Raw genomic sequence first — 19,813 nt, forward strand, 5'->3', positions numbered from 1 at the left:
AAGTATCAGTGTCTGAAATTTGTTGTGGGGTAGGAGGTAGGCAGAGTCCCTGCAGCAGAGAGACATTCCCAAGATGGACACCAGAAGCAAGCCTGAAGAGCTTGTACTTCACAAGATGTGAAGAGGGAAGGGTATTTTAAAGTGTTAGCCCTCTAAAGATTAGTACTCTTGGGAGGCAAAGCAAAGATGGTGCAGTTATGGCAGGGACTGACCTGTTCTCTCCCTCCAAACCTCTGCAAATGCCTTAAATAGTGACTCTAAACAAAGTCCAGAATGGTAGAATCCACAAAAAAGATAGAGTGAAACAATTTTCCAGACCAAGACAATTTAAATATCAGCAAGAAAGGTCTGTTAGACCAGTGTGAGAGAGAAGTGCCATCTAACACAAGCCGTGCCAGTGCAGACTGGGTGGAAGTAACTCAGGAGAAGACCATGGGGCCCCTGAATCAGTGTCAACAGTGGTAGTTTCTGGACCTCTCAATCCACAGATGGTAGGAGGATCAGACAGTGGCTCAGAAAATTTACAGGGGTCGCTTTGCTGGCAACAAGGGCAGGAGTTTGTTGCATTACCTATACTTGGATCTGGGTTGAAGGCCTGGGTCTTAGTCTCCGTGTGATGACCAGCACTAGTACCACAGAGCTTGTGACTACAGGGGAGCAAAGACTCTGGTCATAGTCCCAGAGTTGAAAAGTATGCTTGTGATCACTCCCAAATTAGTGCATAGCACAGGTGAATAGGAAACACACCACTCCCTAAATCATACCACCTTAGAAAAGTGAAAAACTCACATTATTAAATAAAACTCCAGAATTACCTCTAAAAACAGACCCACCAAAAATAAAACCTGAAGTATGGGATAGTGTCCCCCTCCACTTGGAAGCAAAGAGTTAAAAGTAAAAGAAGAAGAAAGGTTGGAAAATGAGCAAGCAACAGATAAAAAAATTCTGACCATAGTAAGTTACTATGCTGACAAGGGAGATAGAAACACACACTCAAAAGACAAGAAAGTAATAATTACTGCAACCAAGCCTCCAAGAAAATGTGATTTAGCCTCAGACAATGGAAGAGCTCAAAAATTATTTTTAAAATTAAGAGAGGAAGAGGAAAAACTGGGAAGAGAAATGAGAGTGATGCAAGAAAATCATGAAAAATAAATCAACACCTTGGTAAATGAGACCCAAAAAACACTGAATAAAATAACACCTTAAAAACCAGAATAGGCCAAATGGTATTTTTTTAAAAGGCACAAAAAACAAGAGAAGAATGTCTTGAAAAGTAGAACTGGCCAAATGGAAGTACAAAAGCTCACTAAAGAATTCCTTAAAAGTTAGAATTGGGCAAGTGGAAGCTAATGATTCTATGAGACATCAAGAAATAATCAAACAAAAATTTTAAAATGAAAGAAAAAATAGAAGACAATGTAAAATATCTCACTGGAAAGGCAACTGACCTATAAAATAGATCCAGGAGAGATAATTTAAGAATTATTGGACTACCTGAAAGTCATGATTAAAAAAAAGCCTGGACAGCATCTTTAAAGAAATTATCAAGGAAAACTGCCTTGTGATTCTAGAACCAGAGGGTAAAATAGAAATTAAAAGAATTCATTGATCACCTCCTGAAAGAGATGCCAAAATGAAACCTGCCAGGAATATTAGAACCAAATTCCAGACCTCTGAAATCAGGGAGAAAATACTGAAAGCAACCAAAAAGAAACTTTTCCAATACTGTAGAACCACAATTAGGATTACACAAGATTTAGCAACTTCTAATTTAAAGGATCAAAGGACTTGGAATATGATATTCCGGAGGGCAAAAAGAGTTCGGATTACAACCAAGAATCACCTATCAAGAAAAACTGAATATACTTCTTCAGGGGAAAAAATTGTCATTCAATGAAAAAGAGGGCTTTCAAACATTCCTGATGAAAAGACTAGCCAGAGATGAATAGAAAAATTGACTTTCAAATACAAGATGCAAAAAAAAACATAAAAAAATAAATAAGAAAGAGAAATCATAAGGGATTTGATAAGATTAAACTGTTTATATTCCTACATTGGAAAATGATATTTATAACTCCTAAAAACTTTCTCATTACTAGGGCAGTTAAAAGGATACATAGACAGTAAGCAGAGGTGTGAGTTGAGTGTAATGGTATAATTATCTAAAAAAAAATTAAGGGATGAGAAAGAAGAATGTAGTGAGAGAAGGGGGAAGGGAAAGGTAGAATGGGCTAAATTATCTGACATAAAAGAAGGCTGAAAGAGATTTTACTGTGGAACAAGGGGAAAGTGGGGAGGGGATGTAAAGACAATCATGAGCAGCTTTCCAGAGGACTGTTGCTGTGAATAACTTCCTAAAGTTCTGATCACATAGTATAGTGAACTCTCTATTTATTCAGCAGCAAAATAAAGCAAAACATTCACAGAAACCAAAGTACAGCATTCAAAATAATATAACATAAGAACTTATCACTGAAGTGGCCACATAGTTTTACACAAAAGATATCATTCAGTAAGTCGTTAACTCAATCATCCTTAAGGGATTCAAAGTACAAAGGCCTCCCACCCCCTAGGTCACATTGTCTTAATCTCTTCAATCAAAAAGCCTTCTCTCTTTTTTATCTGAGACTAGTTTCCAATCATCCTTAACTCAATCATCCTTAAGGGGTACATGGTACAAAGTAAAAAGTTCTCCCACCTCTAGATCATAGTAAATCATAATCTTGTCAGTTAGCACTAAATATTCAAGGAGAGGTCTTTTCATCTTGGCTCAAGGCTGGCTCTCAGATTCCATGATTCCTCTTCCATGGTCCCAGACTTTGCCTGAATTCACCCAACTGTCACCTGGATTCAGAGGCAGGCAGCTCTCAGCTCCTTGTCCAGCTCCTCATTCAGCTCCTGTTCCATATTGAAGCTCACCTTGTCCAGTCTGCCTCAAGTCCTTCATAGTTTCTGTTTCTGGGAAGACAAATCTTAACAGAGCCAAAACAGCATCCATGCACATTGCCAGCAACATCAATTCACTGCCTGTAAAATCATCACATACACACAAACAAGGTCCAAGAAGTCAGTACAAATCATATCATAGTCCCAGGACCTCTGAAACCCTCCTCCAGGGCTTCTGTAAACAGACAACAAGAAAATCTTCCTTCAGGGCTTCCAGTAAGGTACCAGGGCTTCTGGACCAAGTATCACAAACACAAATCAACACAGACAAACAAAGTGCTGGCCACCACAAGTGCTCCCTTCTCAGTTCTGCTCTGTCCCAGCTGTGTTCTAGTTTTTTATATGTCATTAGCTCCTCCCTCTTAGGTCCTTCCTGTTTCTGTCTTTGACAAGTCCCTACTACTGTGGAATTAACAGGTTCTGTTTCTTAACAAAGACTTGATATAATCAGGGAAAGGTGCTAAATAAATGACTGAAACAAGAAGTTAAGTATTCATTTGCTTGCCATTACAGGGGAGCACATGAACCTTGCTCTCACCATAACTGTCTCAAAGAAGGAACACTATACATACTCAGGTGGCTGTAGAAATCTATCTTACCATATAGGAAATGAGGAAAAGAAGGGAATAAAAGAAGGGTGTAGGAGCTGCTAGTAGGGAGGGCAGTTTGGGGTACTTAAAAGTCAGAAGCAAAACACTTTTGAGAATGAACTGGGTAAAATGAGAGAGAGAGTAGGATCAACTGGGAAGGAAAAGATGGAGTGAAATACATAATTGGTAATCATTACTTTGAAGAAGATTTTGCAGTGAGTTTCTCTGATAAAGCTTCATTTCTCAAACATAGATAAAAATAAGAGCCATTATTCAATTGATAAATGATCAATGGATATGAACAGGCAGTTTTCAAGTAAAATAATCAAAACTATCTATAGTTATATTAAAAATGCTCTAGATCACTATTAATGAGAGATGCAAATTAAAACAACTCTGAGCTACTACCTCCCACCTATCAGATTGGCTAATGTTACTCAGCAGTAAAATAAAGCAAAACATTCATAGAAAGCAAAGTACAACATTTAAAATGATATAACATAAGAACTTATCACTGAAGTGGCCGCATAGTTTTACACTATGGTAAATGACAAATGCTGGAAGGGATGTGGGAAAATTAAAACACTAATGTACATTAGTGGAATGGTAGAGAAACTTTTCAGGAGAGCAATTTGGAATTATGCCCAAAGAGCTATAAAATAATGCATAGTCTTTGACCAAGCAATACTGTTACTAGATATGTATCCCAAAGAGATAAAAAAAGGAAAAGCACTTATGTGTATAAAAATATTTATAGCAGCTCTTTTAATGGTGGCAGAAAATTGGAAATTTAGGGGATGTCCATCAATTGAGGAACGGTTGAAGAAGTTGTATACGACTGTGATACAATACTATTGTGCTTTAAGAAATGATGAGCAGGATGCTCTCAGGAAAAAAACATGGAAAGACTTACATGAATTGATGCAAAGTGAAATGAGCAGAACCAGGAGAATGTTATACACAATAACAGCAATATTGTATGATGATCACTATAAATAAATTAGTTGTTCTCAGCAACATAATGATCCAAGATGATTCTATAGGACTTATAATGAAAGATGCCATCTGTTTCCAGAAAAAATAACTGGTAGAATGCAGATAGAAGATACTTTTTCTTTACTTTATTTTTCTGGGCACTCTTTTATCTGTGTTTTCTTTCACAGAATAACTTACGTGGAAATGTGTTTTGCATGACTACACACATATAAACTATGTCAAATTGCTTGTCTTCTCAATAGTTGGGAAGAGGAGGGGAAAAGGGAATTTGGAACACAAAATTTGAAAAAGAAAGAATTTTAAAGTTTTTCTAACATGTAATGTGGAAAAATAAAATATTAAATAAAGTGGTGGGAACATTAACATTCTCCAGTGTTCATTTGTAAGTGTTTTATCTCACTGAAGTTCTTTTTTCCTTATGAATTCAGCCAGAATTGCTCTCCACATAGCACATAAGCCTTCTCTATTTTGGGGAAGTTTAGAGTGTTAAAGCAACAAGAAGGTCACAGATTTACTACTTACAGAGAATATAGAAGAAGCTGAGTCCAACCCCCTTATTTTACTGATGAAGAAATTGAGACCCAGAGAAGTTGTTACTTACTGAGGGTCACACAGTTATTAAGTGTATGAAATGGGTTTTGAATCCAGGTCTTTCTGACTCCAAGTCTATTGCTCTGTCAAACTTGTCATCTAGCTGATCCTGTGACCCAAAAGAACCAGGACTATGTCCTAACTGAGTATCTTTCCTAGTACCAAAAAAAGTGTTCAAAATATAGCTAGTAATTAATATTCTATTTATTTATTTTTGCAGAAGATTTCTTTTCAAGAGAGACACCTAAATGGGATGCAGGCTGCCCAGCTTGAAGAATGATCACTGACTACACAGGCAATCAGAATACCGTGGACATTAGAAAAGGGTCCTCCCCCTCCCCTAAAATAATCTCCAGCAAAATCAGTGCCCCAGAGTCTCCTTGTGTGACCATAAATGTGACACGTAGCCTGAAAGGATCTGTGTTGAGAATCTACAAGAGTTGAGAGCTCACTGAAGAATTACCAGGGTGGTCAGATACCAACAGGATAGGGAATTTGGATGCTCTGGGGAGCACAGTTAGTAGCAACCACCAGCACTGGGATAGATAGATAGATAGATAGATAGCTAGAGAGAGAGAGAGAGAGAGAGAGAGAGAGAGAGAGAGAGAGAGAGAGAGAGAGATGGATGGATAGATAGAGAGATAGATAGATAGATACATATATATGTGTGTATGTATATGTATACATGCATACATATACACACATATGAGTGTGTGTATATATATCCATATGTGTGTGTGTGTGTTTGTGTACATAGCAAACCACAGTGAGTTTGGGTCAGTCCAGACTCAGGGGCTCTGATTTTCCTACCATTCTATACTGAAACTTGAGAGGTCCTTTAAATTCCTGTACTCAAACCTTAGAGATCTGGAAGATAAATCCTAGGAGAAAGGAATCAGCACAAGAATTTAGGGGTCCTAGGGAAAGCAAAAGCAAGCTGATCATATCATCAAAAAGTACAGCAAAGGGGAAGATAAAAATTGCAAAGTCAGAAACAAAATCTGTAAAGATGAATAAATAAAAGAGAATATTGGGGTAGATAGTTGGTGCAGTGAATATAGCATGGGCTCTGGAGTCAGGAGGACCTGGGTTCAAATCTAGCCTCAGACACTTAATTAACACTTACTAACTGTGTAACCTTGTGCAGGTCATTTAACCCCAATTGCCCTGCCCTTCCCCCTCTAAAAAGCAAAAAAAGAGAGATAGAATACCAACCAGTAAAGTGTGTGTGTATGTGTGTGTGTGTGTGTGTAAAACTCCATGACAACCATAAGTAGAGACAAACCTTTTTCAACATACTGTGTTTATTCATTTCCCTTGACTATGTTTATTTGTTACAAAGATCACTCACCCCTTCCCTTTAACGCATAAGATGTCCTGCTTTAAAAAAAATAAAAGCATGAAATCAGAAATTCTAGAATAATTTTCTTAGGTCATTATACCAATATAATAGGCATAGGAAGGAAAGTAGAGATGAAGGGACTTGGCGATAATGATGACAGGAGTAAAAAAGACAATCACTGTAATTTTTAAAATGTAGCAGAGAATAGAAGAAAATTCAGAAGGAAACTCAGATTAGTAGGATACTATTGAAAGTAATTTGTATAATTTAGATGAAATGTATATACATGGTTTCATGGAGCATGATTTTGTATTATACTGTATGTGGAAATGCTTTTATTAATATTCAAATTCAGAACAGATATATATATATATATATATATTGAGAGATTGATAGGTAGATAGATATAGGTATATTAATGTGTTGAATGAATATATTTTCTCCAACACTTATATTCCATTTCTTCATCTTTCACTATTCTCTATTTATTTAATGTCATGTTAGACAATCTCATTTTCAAAAGTATGTATGCATAGCCTTAACTCCCCCTATCCTTTATTTTTGGATTCTAATTCTTGTCCACACTCCTTAGGAAAGGACATTTATTTCCCTCCCTTTGTTACATTTTTGAGCTTCCCCAGATGACCCTAATCATGACTGATAAGCATAAGAATGGTGTTAATTATAATCTTCTATCAAGAATAAAGAAAACTAGGGCAGTCAGGTGGCGCAGTGAGTAAGAGCACCAGCCCCAGAGTCAGGAGACCTGGGATCGAATCTGGGCTCAGATACTTAGCACCACACCCAGAATATAACTGGCCATGTAACCTTGAGTAAGTTACTTAACCCCAATTTCTTTAAAATAATTTTTAAAAATAAAGAAAACTGTAAATTTTGAAGTGAAATTAGACATAAAGAAGTATCAACCACTGAAGTGCTCAGATATTCCCTATAGAATTTCCACAACAGTCTTCATCTACCTGCTAATGTCCTTCTAATTAAACCTACTTTTCCATAGGAATAGAATTCAATATTTCTTTTTTTTCCAAATGCTTTATTAACTTCTGGTTTACATCATTCATTTCCTCTGGATTTTGAGTTACAAATTTTCTCCCCATTTTTCCCCTACCCACCAACCCAAAATAGCAGTCCCAAAGGATATTCCCTCCTCCAATCTGCTCTCTCCCATATTTTCTCCCATAGCCTTTTGACTTTTCCAGTGGATCTCTATGCCCCAGTGCCTGTATAAATTATTTCCCAATAACATGTAAAATAGTATTAATGATATTACATATATGCATATATTTGAATATTTGATTTTAAAACTTTGAATTCCAGGTTCATTCCCTTCCTCCCTTGTCACCCACCCTTACTGGGAAGATAAGCAGTTCAATATAGGTTGTACATGTGTCGCTAATGCAAAACAATAACATAGTAGATATATTGTAAAAGACTGACTATATTTCCCTCCCTCCTATCCCACCTCCCACTTGTTCTATTCTCTACTTTAATCCCATCCCTTTTCAAAAGTGGGTGCTTCCAACTTCCCTCTCCCCCAGCCTGCCCTCCCTTCCATCATCCCCCTCTCATCCTCTTCCCCCCCTATTCACCTGTAGGGTGAGATACCCTATTTAGTGTGTATTTCATTCCCTCCCTAAGCCAAATTCAATGGGAATGAGGCTGACCCATTCCCTTTTGCCTTCCTATTCTTCCCCTCCATTATAACAATTTGCCCTTGCCTCTTCTATATGAGATAGTTTGCCACATTCTGTCTCTCCCCATGTCCTCTCATTATATTCCTCTCTCACCTCTTAATTTCACATTTTAAGTTAAATTGGTCCTGTGCCCTCTATCTGTATACCTGTATACCTGTAAACATATACACACATTCACATATGTATTTATATACCCATATACCCTCACATATATATATATATATATATTTCTATTCCCTTCAACTACTGAGAAAAGTTTCATAAGTTACAATTATTGTTTTTCCATATAGTAATGTTAATAGTTCAACTTTGATAAGTTCCTTATGTTTTCTTTTCCCTGTTTACCTTCTCATGCTTCTCTTGCTTCTTGTATCTGAATGTAAAATTTTCTATTCAACTCTGGTTTTTCAGCAAGAATGCTTGAAAGTCCTCTATTCCACTGAATGACCATATTTTCCCCTGAAACATGATACTCAGTTTTGCTGGGTAAGTCACTCTTGGTTTTAATCCCAGATCCTTTGCCCTCCGGAATATCATATTCCAAGCCCTTCAATCCCTAAGTGCACAAGCTGACAAATCATGGGTTATCCTGATTGTATTTACACAATATTCAAATTGTTTCTTCCTGGCTGCTTGTAATATTCTCTCCTTAATCTAGGAATTCTGGAACCTGGCTACAATATTTCTAGGAGTTTTCTTTTGAGGATCTTTTTCAGGAGGTGATAGGTAGACTCTTTCAACCTCTATTTTGCCCTCTGGTTCTACAACATCAGGGCAGTTTTCTTTGAGAAATTCCTCGAGGATGATTTCTAGGTTCTTACTTTGGTCATGGCTTTCAGGTACTCCAATAATTTTTAAGTTATCTCTCCTGGATATATTTTCCAGGTCAGTGGTTTTTCCCATGAGATTTTTCACATTGCCTTCTATTCTTTTATTTGTTTGGATCTGTTTAAGAGCATCTTGATTCCTCATAAAGTCATTAGCTTCCATTTGCTCCAGTCTAATTCTGAAACCATAATCCTCCTCATTGAGCTTTTGAGATTCTTTTTTCTTCCGGCAAATTCGACTTTTTAAGGCATTCTTCTCCTCATTGCCTTTTTGAGCCTCTTTTGCCATTTGAGTCAGTCTGTTTTTTAAGGTATTTTCCTCAGTCAGGCTGTTGACTCTCATTTCATAATTTTCTTGCATTGTTCTCATTTCTCTTCCCAATTTTTCCTCCACTTCTCTTATCTGCGTCTTAAGGTCCTCTATGGTCTGTAACCAGCTCGTATTGTCCTTTGAAGCTTTTGGTGCAAGAGTTCTGACTTCACTGTCTTCCTCCTGTTCCATGCTTTTCTCCTTTTGTCTTCAAAATAGGAATCTTCTGTCTGCTTTTTTTCCTTTGCCTGGTCATGTCGCCCCTCAGTCACGACCCCTGGGCTTTTTGCCACTGTTGGACTCTGCCACCAGACAGGGGAGCTTTCCTCCCAAATGCTGGGGTTTTTTCAGCTGCCAGAGGTATTAGATGGATGCTCTCTCTCAGGCCTCCATGGGCTCTGGCAAGCTGGACACATGCCCCAGGACCTCCACCCTAGACTGCAATCCAGATCCAATAAGGTTAAAGCAAGAGCAATTACCCCTCAGTCTCGTGCTTGGTCTCCCTACACTCTTCAGGCCAGGAGCTGAAGCTGCCACATGGCACTGGATGGCTGTGCTGGCTTCTTGCCCCTGGGGGCAAAAGCCTTGGCACTCCCAGTTACTGGGTTGCAAAGTCCAGACTGCACTGACCTCTCACTATGTCCTTTGCATCTATGTGTTGATAAATCTGGAAATGGCCACAGCTGCTGTAGATCTGGAGTCCCTCAGGCCAGTGGCTGGTCAGGCCTGCCCTGGGGCTAAAGCCGAGGTGTGAGGCTGGGCTCAGCTCCCAGAGCACTGTGCTGGCCGATTCCTGCTGGCCTGCCAGGCTGTCCTCAGTGGGTGGGTAGATTTTCTGTGTCATTTTGTGGGTTCTGCAGCTCCAAAATTTGTTTAGAGTCACCTTTTTACATGGATTGGGGAAGGTGGAAGTCAGAGGAGTGGGGATGTCCTGCTTCCATTCTGCCATCTAGAATTCAATATTTCAAGTAACAACGAAACCTTTTTTTATTTGATTTTATTATCTTTTCTCTTCAATTGCTAAAACTGAACAATTTTATTTTCTACTTTTTCATTGCCAATGTATAGTATTTCATACCCTTATTCAATGAATACTTATCAAATGTTTACTCTATGAAAGGTATCATAAGAAGGTATTGTAGGAGGCCCAGAGTTAAAAAATAGATATAACCCCTTTCCCACCATCAAGGAGCCTTCAGGCTATTCATGGAGATAAGGTGAATTAACAAATAATTACCATAGAGTTATGAAGAAGGAATGTTTGAGGTTATCTAGTTCAACTCAGCATTAAAAAAAAAAAAAGAAATTAATGCCCACAGGTAAAGTGACTTCCCTGAGATAGTAGATAGCAACCTAGGTAGTAACAAAGTGCTTTAATCTAGGTCCTCTGACTTCAGAACTCTTTCCACAATGCAATATTGCCTCTCTGATATAAAGCAATAAATTTCTTTAGAAAGGCATATAGTGCTTGGGGTATTACAGAGAATGAAATCCCCATCTATTTCTTTAAATCAAAGAAGGCATTAAGAAACACATTTCTGCATTTGGACTGAGTGATCATTGAAGCATGGGTGGTTTCAGGTAATAGTGAAGTGGAGAGGGCACTGGATTTGACTCAAAGGGTTTAGGATTCCAAGTCCACAGAATAGGACACCCAGAATCGAAAAGAAACTTAAAAAAAAAAACTGAGATGAGACACAAACAAACAAATACTGCACCCTTCCCCCACCTCCCATACTTTAGCATACACATACATTAGCAGTGAGACTTCACTAGCAGATATGACATTGGCTTATATCAAAACCCAGCCCTACACCTTTGTGCCCCTCTGTCTTTTTTTAGTGTCTTTCCAGTGCCATGGAGCCCGAGCTCCTGGTTGTAGAAGTTTCCTCAGTCAACTTTGTCATAGCCTTTGAGGAGAAACAACCTGCTGAGAGCTGAAATCCACAAGAACTAACGCAAGTACCACTGAAAGTAGACCCAACCAGTATCATAAAAAGTAGCCTCTGAGTTATTGATGCCAGCAGGCTCTAAACTTCCAGTGCCAGGTGTCAACCTGAAAGTTTGGTTAAAAGAGGCAAACAGGCTAGGTGATATGTAAATTCATATTGTTCATTCCCTTAAATCTTGGCAAAACTAGCAACCCTGTATGTATAAGGAGCCAGAGCATAAGTTCTGACAATGTGATAAAAGAATGACAATTTTTTATATGTTTTAGGACAATCCCAGGATGTCTGTGTACCTCAGATTTATGGTCTGCATGTGTGTTACAAATTGAAAAGACAATTGACAAAGTAGGGTCAATTACAATCCCAGGATACCTCCTTTTCCCTGTATAACATATGCCCCTGGATACTGAAAGACAAGTCCCACCATTCTGATTTCAGGCATCCTGTCACAAACAGGAAAATTACTCCTTTTCAACCTTATCTGGTCTTCAAACCATTGACACAGGAAAGGGCATTTTTAGAGCAAAGCAAAGCAGTCTGGTTGATTAGTTTGGGTTTTGGCCCTTATTGGGGTTCAAATGATCTGAAATGATTATCACAGTCCAGAGAACTAAGGGACAGATGAAAAGTGGCAGGTCACCAGGAAAAGACATTATATGTATAGGAAACTGTGCAATATTCCACCAAGCCTGAGAGAAGAGCACAACATACTATCTGGGACCAATCCTGACCACTCAAAATTCAGTTGGGGTAGAGACCTAAGTTGACAAACTGTGAATTGACCAATGTAGGAGAAGGCTGAGGTGCTTTGAGATTGAGTTTCCAAAGAAAACACAATTTGAGGGGAGGGAATCAGAAATTAGTGATAAAGAAAATAAAGAGGATGAGGGGGGAGATGAAAACTGGATGTACCAAAATTTCCAGAAAGGAGAAATATCAAAGATTTGAATAGAAATGGATAAATCTAAAGGAAAAACTATAACGGCAGATGGAAATATGACCTCCAGATCTAGTAAATAAGTTCAGGTATTGAAGAATATGACAAAATGGAGGAAAATGATGAGGCAGATAATCTTATGGAGTCTGAGGAGAACATGGAACCACAACACCCTATTCCTAAGTACTTTAAAGGAGAAATTAGAATTATGAGAGCAGAACTTGTCATAAATTGCTAAAATAATGAGTGGAATATAATACATGACCCACTGTAAATAAAATAGTAGCTCAGAAAGCAACAGGAATGAAAGAAAGTGAAAAGGAAAGATGATATAAGCTGTTTCAGGCTGCTGGGAGAAAGAAAAGAAGGAATTGGAAGTAAATTTCTACTTAAGACCTTCCCCAAAACAGCATCTAATGGAATCTTTTGTCTTAGAGCTTTGATATAAATCAGTTCTTTTTGTTTGTTTGTCAGTTTTTATAGCAGGCTTTTTCTTCCAATAAGACTTTCCTGTTCATCAGCCTTTAAATCATAATTTGCTGATTGAAGATAGAAGTTTCCATTGAGAAGTAATTTAAGGAAGCAAACAGGTAATGAGAAATTCAGTGTGAGAATATGATTTGTAATTCTAAACCACAGCTTACAATACAACAAAGATGTATTCTCAATCAGTGATGGAGTATACCTAACAAGGGTTAAATTTGTAATCTGATTTAGAGGGCTGTAACCTGAAAATAGAGGAGAAAAGATACTGCCCACATTTATCTACCAAGCCAGAAACAAAGAAATATTTCAGTACAAAACAGGAAGAGAAATATGAACGGTCCTGGTGAATGTTTTTCCCATTAGAGTAACATCAACTACCAGAAAACTTGCAATAAAGATACCTTTAAAAACAAAATAAAGGACTGATAAAGTCTACCAAAACAGAATAAGCATAGCCAAATAATATTAAGCAGCAAAGCAAAATTGAGGACAATGATAGTAGTGAGGACCAGAATGCCAGCCAAAAGTAGGGGGGAAAATGCATTTAGACAAGTCAATGATAGGTACTTCTTGGATTAGAGCTGCTTTGGTGAGTAATGGAAAGCTAAAGTACTGTAATTCCTTTTGGAATCCCTACCAAGACCAAAGCAACCTCTCCACCCTGGAAAATTAAGAAGCCCTGGGAGAAGTACAGAATGCCAGAATCATCATATCAGAATAAGAAAGAAGAAGGGCTTAAAGTTCCCTTGCCCATGGTAGTGTGTTTAAAAATCAACTAGCTGCCAAATCCCCGGGAGTCTTCCCTCCTTCCAGAGATCAAACACAGGCAAAAAGAGACTTAAAGGAAATAAATAGGGAAATTATATCTTGCCAAAAGGAACCATAGAAAATGATGTAATGTCAACATTGAACATATATGCAACAAATGGCATAGATCCCAAGAATCTTAAAAGGAAATGTTAAATGAATTACAGGAAGAAATAGTAATGTATTATTGTTATGAGATACTGTTGTGTTTTAAGAAATGATGAGCAGAATGGTTTCAGAAAAATCTGAACTTATATGAACTCATATAAATGTGAAGTGAGTAGAACCTGGAGAATATTGCACACAGTAATAGTAATATTGTAAGGAAGATCAATTGTAAAAGATTTATCTACTCTGATCAAGACAATGATTCAAGACCATTCCAAAGAATTCATACTGAAAAATGTTATCCACCTCCAGAGAAAGAACTGATGAAGTCTAAATGCATATTGAAGCATGTAATTGTTTTTAACTTTATTTTTCTTGTTTTGTGTTTTTGGTTGTGATTTCTTTTTCAATATAGCCAATATGTAAATATACTTTCTATGACTGCACATGCATAACTGATGTCATATTCCTTGCCTTCTGGCAAGTATAAAGTGGAGGAGGAAGGGAGAGGATTTCCAACTCAAAATTTTACTATATATATATATATATATATATATATATACATATATATATAGTTTAAAATTTTTTTACATGTAATTGGGAAATATTTGACACAGTAAATAAAGAATTTTTTAAAAAACTAACTAGATGTACTACGTTGTGTGCTTTCTTTACTTATATCGGACTATTTTTATTCCAAACCTTCCTAAATCTGCATTAAGATACCAAGGTTATAATGTGAGTTACAGGGACCATATAAGTCTTTGGGGGTAAGAAGATGACTAGAACTATGCTGTCATTCTCTGGTCTCTAATATAATTCTTTCTTGGGTCATTTACTATGCGCATAAAACCTTTTGAATTTGAATAAATATAGTGAAAGTTGGTGCTGCCATCAGGTAGTTGAATCTGAAGGTAACTTAGAAAATTAAAAAAAAAACTTTATTTTTCTCAATGAATTCAACTCATGAGGGCTGAAAGTACACATGCAAGGGCATGACAAGAATTGCTAGATCCAGAACCCTACTTAGAATTTTTTTTAAAGATTATAGAGACTAAAAAGAATGCCACAAGAATGTAGTTGGGTTTACATTGTTTCCTTTCTCAAAAGAAAAAAAATGGGGGTGAAGAGAATCTGGAGCCTTCATAGGTTGATGAATTTAACATAAATTTCTAGAAAGTTGTAGAATAGATTGTTAAATGGATAATATTTGAGAATTTAGAAAGTGAAGTAATGATCTCTTGTTTTATCAACATGTTTTAGAACATGTTTTATCAAGGATAGGTCCTGTGAAAGTAATGTCATTTCCTACTTTGACAAGGTTTCTAAACCTGTCAATTAGGGAAATGTTATAGACATATAACAATGAAGCATGCTTTTCCCCCCTTTTATAAACTATTATCTGTGAAGTGATCATTTCTCTTTCTTTTTCTAAAGAAGAATTGGATATTGTTTCTACTGCCAATATTTTTATACTGTTGTATTTATCTATTTATTATTTATTTATAACAATTTTTGTTTCCAAATTTTGAATCCCAAATTCTATATCTTAACTCCTCCCAATCTACTTATCTACTGATAAGACAAGCAAAAATATATCAATTATAAGTCATGCAAAACGTGTTTCCATATTAACTATATTTCAAAATAAAACAAGAAAAAATAAAGGAACTGAAAAAATTATATTTCATTTTGCATTCATAGTTTATCAGTTATCTCTCTGGAGGTAGACAGAATTTTTTTCATAATAAGTCTTTTAAAATTGTTATAGATAATTGTATTGACCATAATTGATCATAATTATAACATTATTATTACTACACTCACACTTTGCATCAGTTCTTAAAAGTCTTGCCATGTTTTTCTGAAACCAATTTCATTGTCATTTCATGTTGCACAATAGTACACCATCACAGTTATATGCTACAATTTCAATTTGTTCAGCCATGATGAGCATCTCTTCAATTTCCAGTTCTTTGTCACCATCAAAAAAAAAACCTACTAAAATATTTTTTGCACACATAGAACCTTTTCCTTTTTCTTTGATCTCTTTGGGATGCAGTAGTGGTATCGCTGTGTCGAAGGATATGCACAGTTTTATAGCCCTTTGGACTTAGTTCCAAATTTGTTTTTCTAGAATTGTCTGCCAATAGTTCATTAGTGTATCTATTTCCCCCCACCCACTTCAGTGTTTGTTTGTTTTTTTATGATAGGGATGAAGTAATGCCTCAGAGTTGTTTTAATTTGCCTTTCTCTAATCAGTAATGATTTAGAGTATTTTTCATATGAAGATAATTTGATTTCTTCTTCTGAAAAGTCTGTTTAATATCCTTTCACCATTTATCACTTATTTTTTATTTATCTCTTATTTTTCTAAATTTAGCTCAGTTTTGAGTTCAATATATATTTGATAAATGGGGGATTTTATTTTATAGCATTCAGTTCCAAAATACCTTGAGTTCCAAATTTTCTTCCCCTCTGTCTCTTCTCCCCTTCCCCCCATGGTGGCATGCAATTTGATATAATTTCTACAGATACCTTCACACAAAACATTAGTCAAATTGCAAAGAAGAATTATAACCAATGGAATGAACAATGAGAAAGAAGGAAAAAACCAAAGCAAAACAAAAAAGAGAGCAAGCAATAGTTTGCTTCAATCTGCATTCAGACTCTGTAGTTGTTCTCTGGATGTGAATAACCCTCTACATCATGAGTCCCTTGGAGTTGTCTTATAATCTTGCATTGCTGATAGGAGTCTAGTCTATCAAAGTCATTAATCATCACAGATACAATGTGTCTGTAATTGTGTACAAAGTTCTCCTGGTTCTGGGGAAGCCAGGTAGCACAGCGAGTAAGAGCACCTGCTCCAGTGTCAGGATGACCTGGGGATCAAATCTGGGCTCAGATACTTAGCACCACACCCAGAATATAACTGGCCATGCAACCTTGAGCAAGTTACTTAACCCCGATTTCTTAAAAAAAAATCTCCTGGTTCTGCTCTCCTCACTCAGCATCAGTTTATGTAAGTCTCTCCATGTTATTATGAAGTCTGTGTGCTCATTTCTTATGGCACAATAGTATAAAATTTTAAATGCCTCTTTATTATCCATGGTACCTTTTTAGCAAAAAATAAAATAAAAAGTATTTTCCATGATTACCTGTAAAGTTTGGACTATTTTTGCTTTGGCTCTCTGAGATTATAATTGTACCCTAATAAGATGAAGCTTATTAGATTCTTATTCAGTTCTTTATTTTAACTCTGTGTGTGTCTTTCTGTTTTAAGTATGCCTGTAATAAACAACATATTGTTGGAGTCTGTTTTTTAATCCATCCTGCTATCTGCTTCTGTTTAATGTGTGATTTCATTCCATTCACATTCATGTTTACAATTCCTAATTGTGTATTTCCTTTCATCCCATTTTCTTCTGTTTTTATTTCTTTTTATCCTATCCCTCCTCAAAAGTGTATTTGGATTCTAGCTACTGCCTCCTTTAATCTATCTGCCCTTTTATCATCACCTCTCCCTTTCTCTAATCCTCTTCCCCTCCTATTTCACTATTGTGTGTTACATTCTACACACAACTGTGTGTGATATGTATGTATATACACATATCCATACATATCACATACACACAGGCACACACTCACATGTCTTTCCTTGAACTAATTACCATGAGAGTGAGTTTCAAGCACTGCCTGCTACCATCACCACATTTCTCCCTCCAATGTTAAGGCTTTTCCTTGCATGCCTCTCTTATGCAAGAAAATGTTCTCCATTCTATCTCTCCCTTCCCCCTTCCCTCATTGTATTACTTTGGAGGTCACTCCAACATAATCAACTCCACTTCATGTCCTGTATGTAAACATCTTTTAACTGCCCTAATAATAAAGTTCTTAGGAGTTACGTGTATCATCTTACCACACAAAAATATAAGGAATTAAATTTTATTGAAAATTCATGATTAATTTTTATTTTTTGGGGGGGGGAGACTGGATCCCCCTATTTCTTTTTTTTTTTGCTTTTTGGAGGGGGGAAGGCAGGGCAGTTGGGGTTAAGTGACTTGCCCAAGGTCAATTGGCTAGTTGTGTGTGTGTGTGTGTGTGTGTTAAGTGTCTGAGGCCAGATTTGAAGGTCCTCCACTCCAGGGCTGCACCACCTAGCTGCCCCAATGATTAATCTTTCAAATATATCTTTTGGGGGTAGCTAGGTGGCTCAGTGAATAGAGCACTGGCCCTGGAGTCAGGAGGATCTGAGTTCAAATCTGACCTCAGACACTTGACACACTTACTAGCCATGTGACTTTGGTCAAGTCACTTAGCTCCAATTGCCCTGCAAAAAAAAAAAAAAAAAGCAAATATCTCTTTTTATGCTTCTTTTGAGTCTTCCATTTGAATGTCAAATTTTCTATTTGGTTCTGGTCTTTTCATAGCAGGAATGCATGAAAGTGCTCTATTTCATTCAATATGCATTTTTCCCCAGAACAATTCTACTCAGTTTTGCTGGGTAGATCATTCCTAGTTGTAATCCATGATCTTTTGCCCTCTGAAAAATCATATTCTGAGCCCTCTACTCCTTTAACATGGAAGCTACCAAATTTTATGTGGTCTTGACTATGACTTCATGGTATTTCAATGGTTTCTTTCTGGCTGCTTGCAATATTTTCTCCTTCACTTGGGAGCTCTGAAATTTGGCTATACTATTCCTGAGAGTTTTCATTTTGGGATCTTTCTTTCCACTTCTATTTTAGCCTATGTTTCTAGGATATCAGAGCAGTTTCTCATATAATTTTTTTTTTGAAATTTAATGTCGAGGCTCTTTCTTTAGTCATGGCTTTCATGGAGTCTAATAATTTTTTTTTTCCTCTGCCTCCCTCTCCTCACCCCTACCAAAGACAGTGAGTTATGCGATACGGGCTCTACATACACATTCTTTTTTTTTTTATGACTCACCATTTCCTTCATTTGTACAAAATAGTGACTAATCATACCCTGGCAGGGAAAAAAGGATGGTTTTACCTTTAAACAAGTCCTTCTGTCCTGAAGTATCTATTTTGAAAGCTTGGAACTAGCAGCTTTAGCCCCAGCATCTTTGGGTTTGGACTAGGCAGGTTTAGCAGCCTTAGAATCAGACTTGGCAGCCTTGGAATCAGATTTGGAAACCATGGGGTCAGACTTGGTGGCCTTAACATCAGATTTATTGGCCTTGGCACCAGATTTGGTAGCCTTGGGATCTGACTTACTGACCTTGGCAGCAGACTTGGAAGCCTTGGGGTCAATAGGCTTGGCAGCCTTGGGGTCAGTGGACTTGGGAACTTGGGGTCAGTGGGCTTGGTAGATTTGGGGTCAGTCATTCTGGCAAACTTAGAGTCAGGCTTCGTGATCCTGGACCCTGGACGCTTGATGCCAATCATAGGACCTGGACCCTTGGTAGCCATCTTGTGGCCAGCGTGCCGGGCACTGGCCTTGGGGATCTTGGGCCTGAGGAGCTTGGCTTTGGAGGCCTTGGTGTTCAGGGCCTTGATGGCCTCTGCTCAGGCCTTGATGGCTTTGGCATTGTTGGCCCTTCAGTCCCTTCTTATTGTGTTTCTTGGCAAAGTACATGTTTCTCAGAAACTTGGGGTCAACCCGTTTCAGAGACTCATATCTCTGTGACCTAGGTTTTCTTAATGCTATTTCTGTGCTATTTTCATGATTGGTTGTGGGTGGTATGGTTCTTAGACTTAGCCATCTTTATACCGAAGTCTGCGCTAACAGGCACTCTGCCAACCAGAAGAGGCCAAAGGGAGAGAGAGAAAGAAGGAAGAAGCATGGGGCTGTATCTACATACACATTCTTATAAACATATTTTCACGTTAATACGCCTTGATATGCATTCAGACTCCATAGTTATTTCTCTGAATGTGGATAACATTTTCCACTATGAGCCTTTTGGAGTTCTCTTAGATCCTTGCATTACTGAGATTACTGAGAAGAGCTATATCTATCAAAGTTACTCATCATACAATGTGGTTGTTACTATGTACAATGTTCTCCTGGTCCTGCTCACTTTATTCAGGATCAGTCAATACAACTCTTTCCAGTTTTTCTGAAGCCTGCCTGCTCATCATTTCATATAGCAAAATAGTATTCCATTACATTCACATACCACAACTTGTTCAGCCATTCCCCAATTGATGTACATCCCCTCAATTTCTAATTCTTGGCCA

At 37.3% G+C, this 19,813-nt stretch overlaps 1 pseudogene; it reads left to right on the top strand.

Annotated features, from left to right (window-relative positions):
- The first annotated feature begins 18,768 nt into the window (after positions 1-18,768).
- LOC138163517 (E3 ubiquitin-protein ligase ARIH2 pseudogene) overlaps positions 18,769-19,813 on the top strand; it is a 51,259-nt pseudogene continuing 50,214 nt past the window's right edge.

Source organism: Petaurus breviceps, unplaced genomic scaffold (assembly GCF_028583685.1).
Source record: "Petaurus breviceps papuanus isolate PSGF00001 unplaced genomic scaffold, PetGlider_PUasm1.0 125, whole genome shotgun sequence".
Taxonomy (NCBI): Eukaryota; Metazoa; Chordata; class Mammalia; order Diprotodontia; family Petauridae; genus Petaurus; species Petaurus breviceps.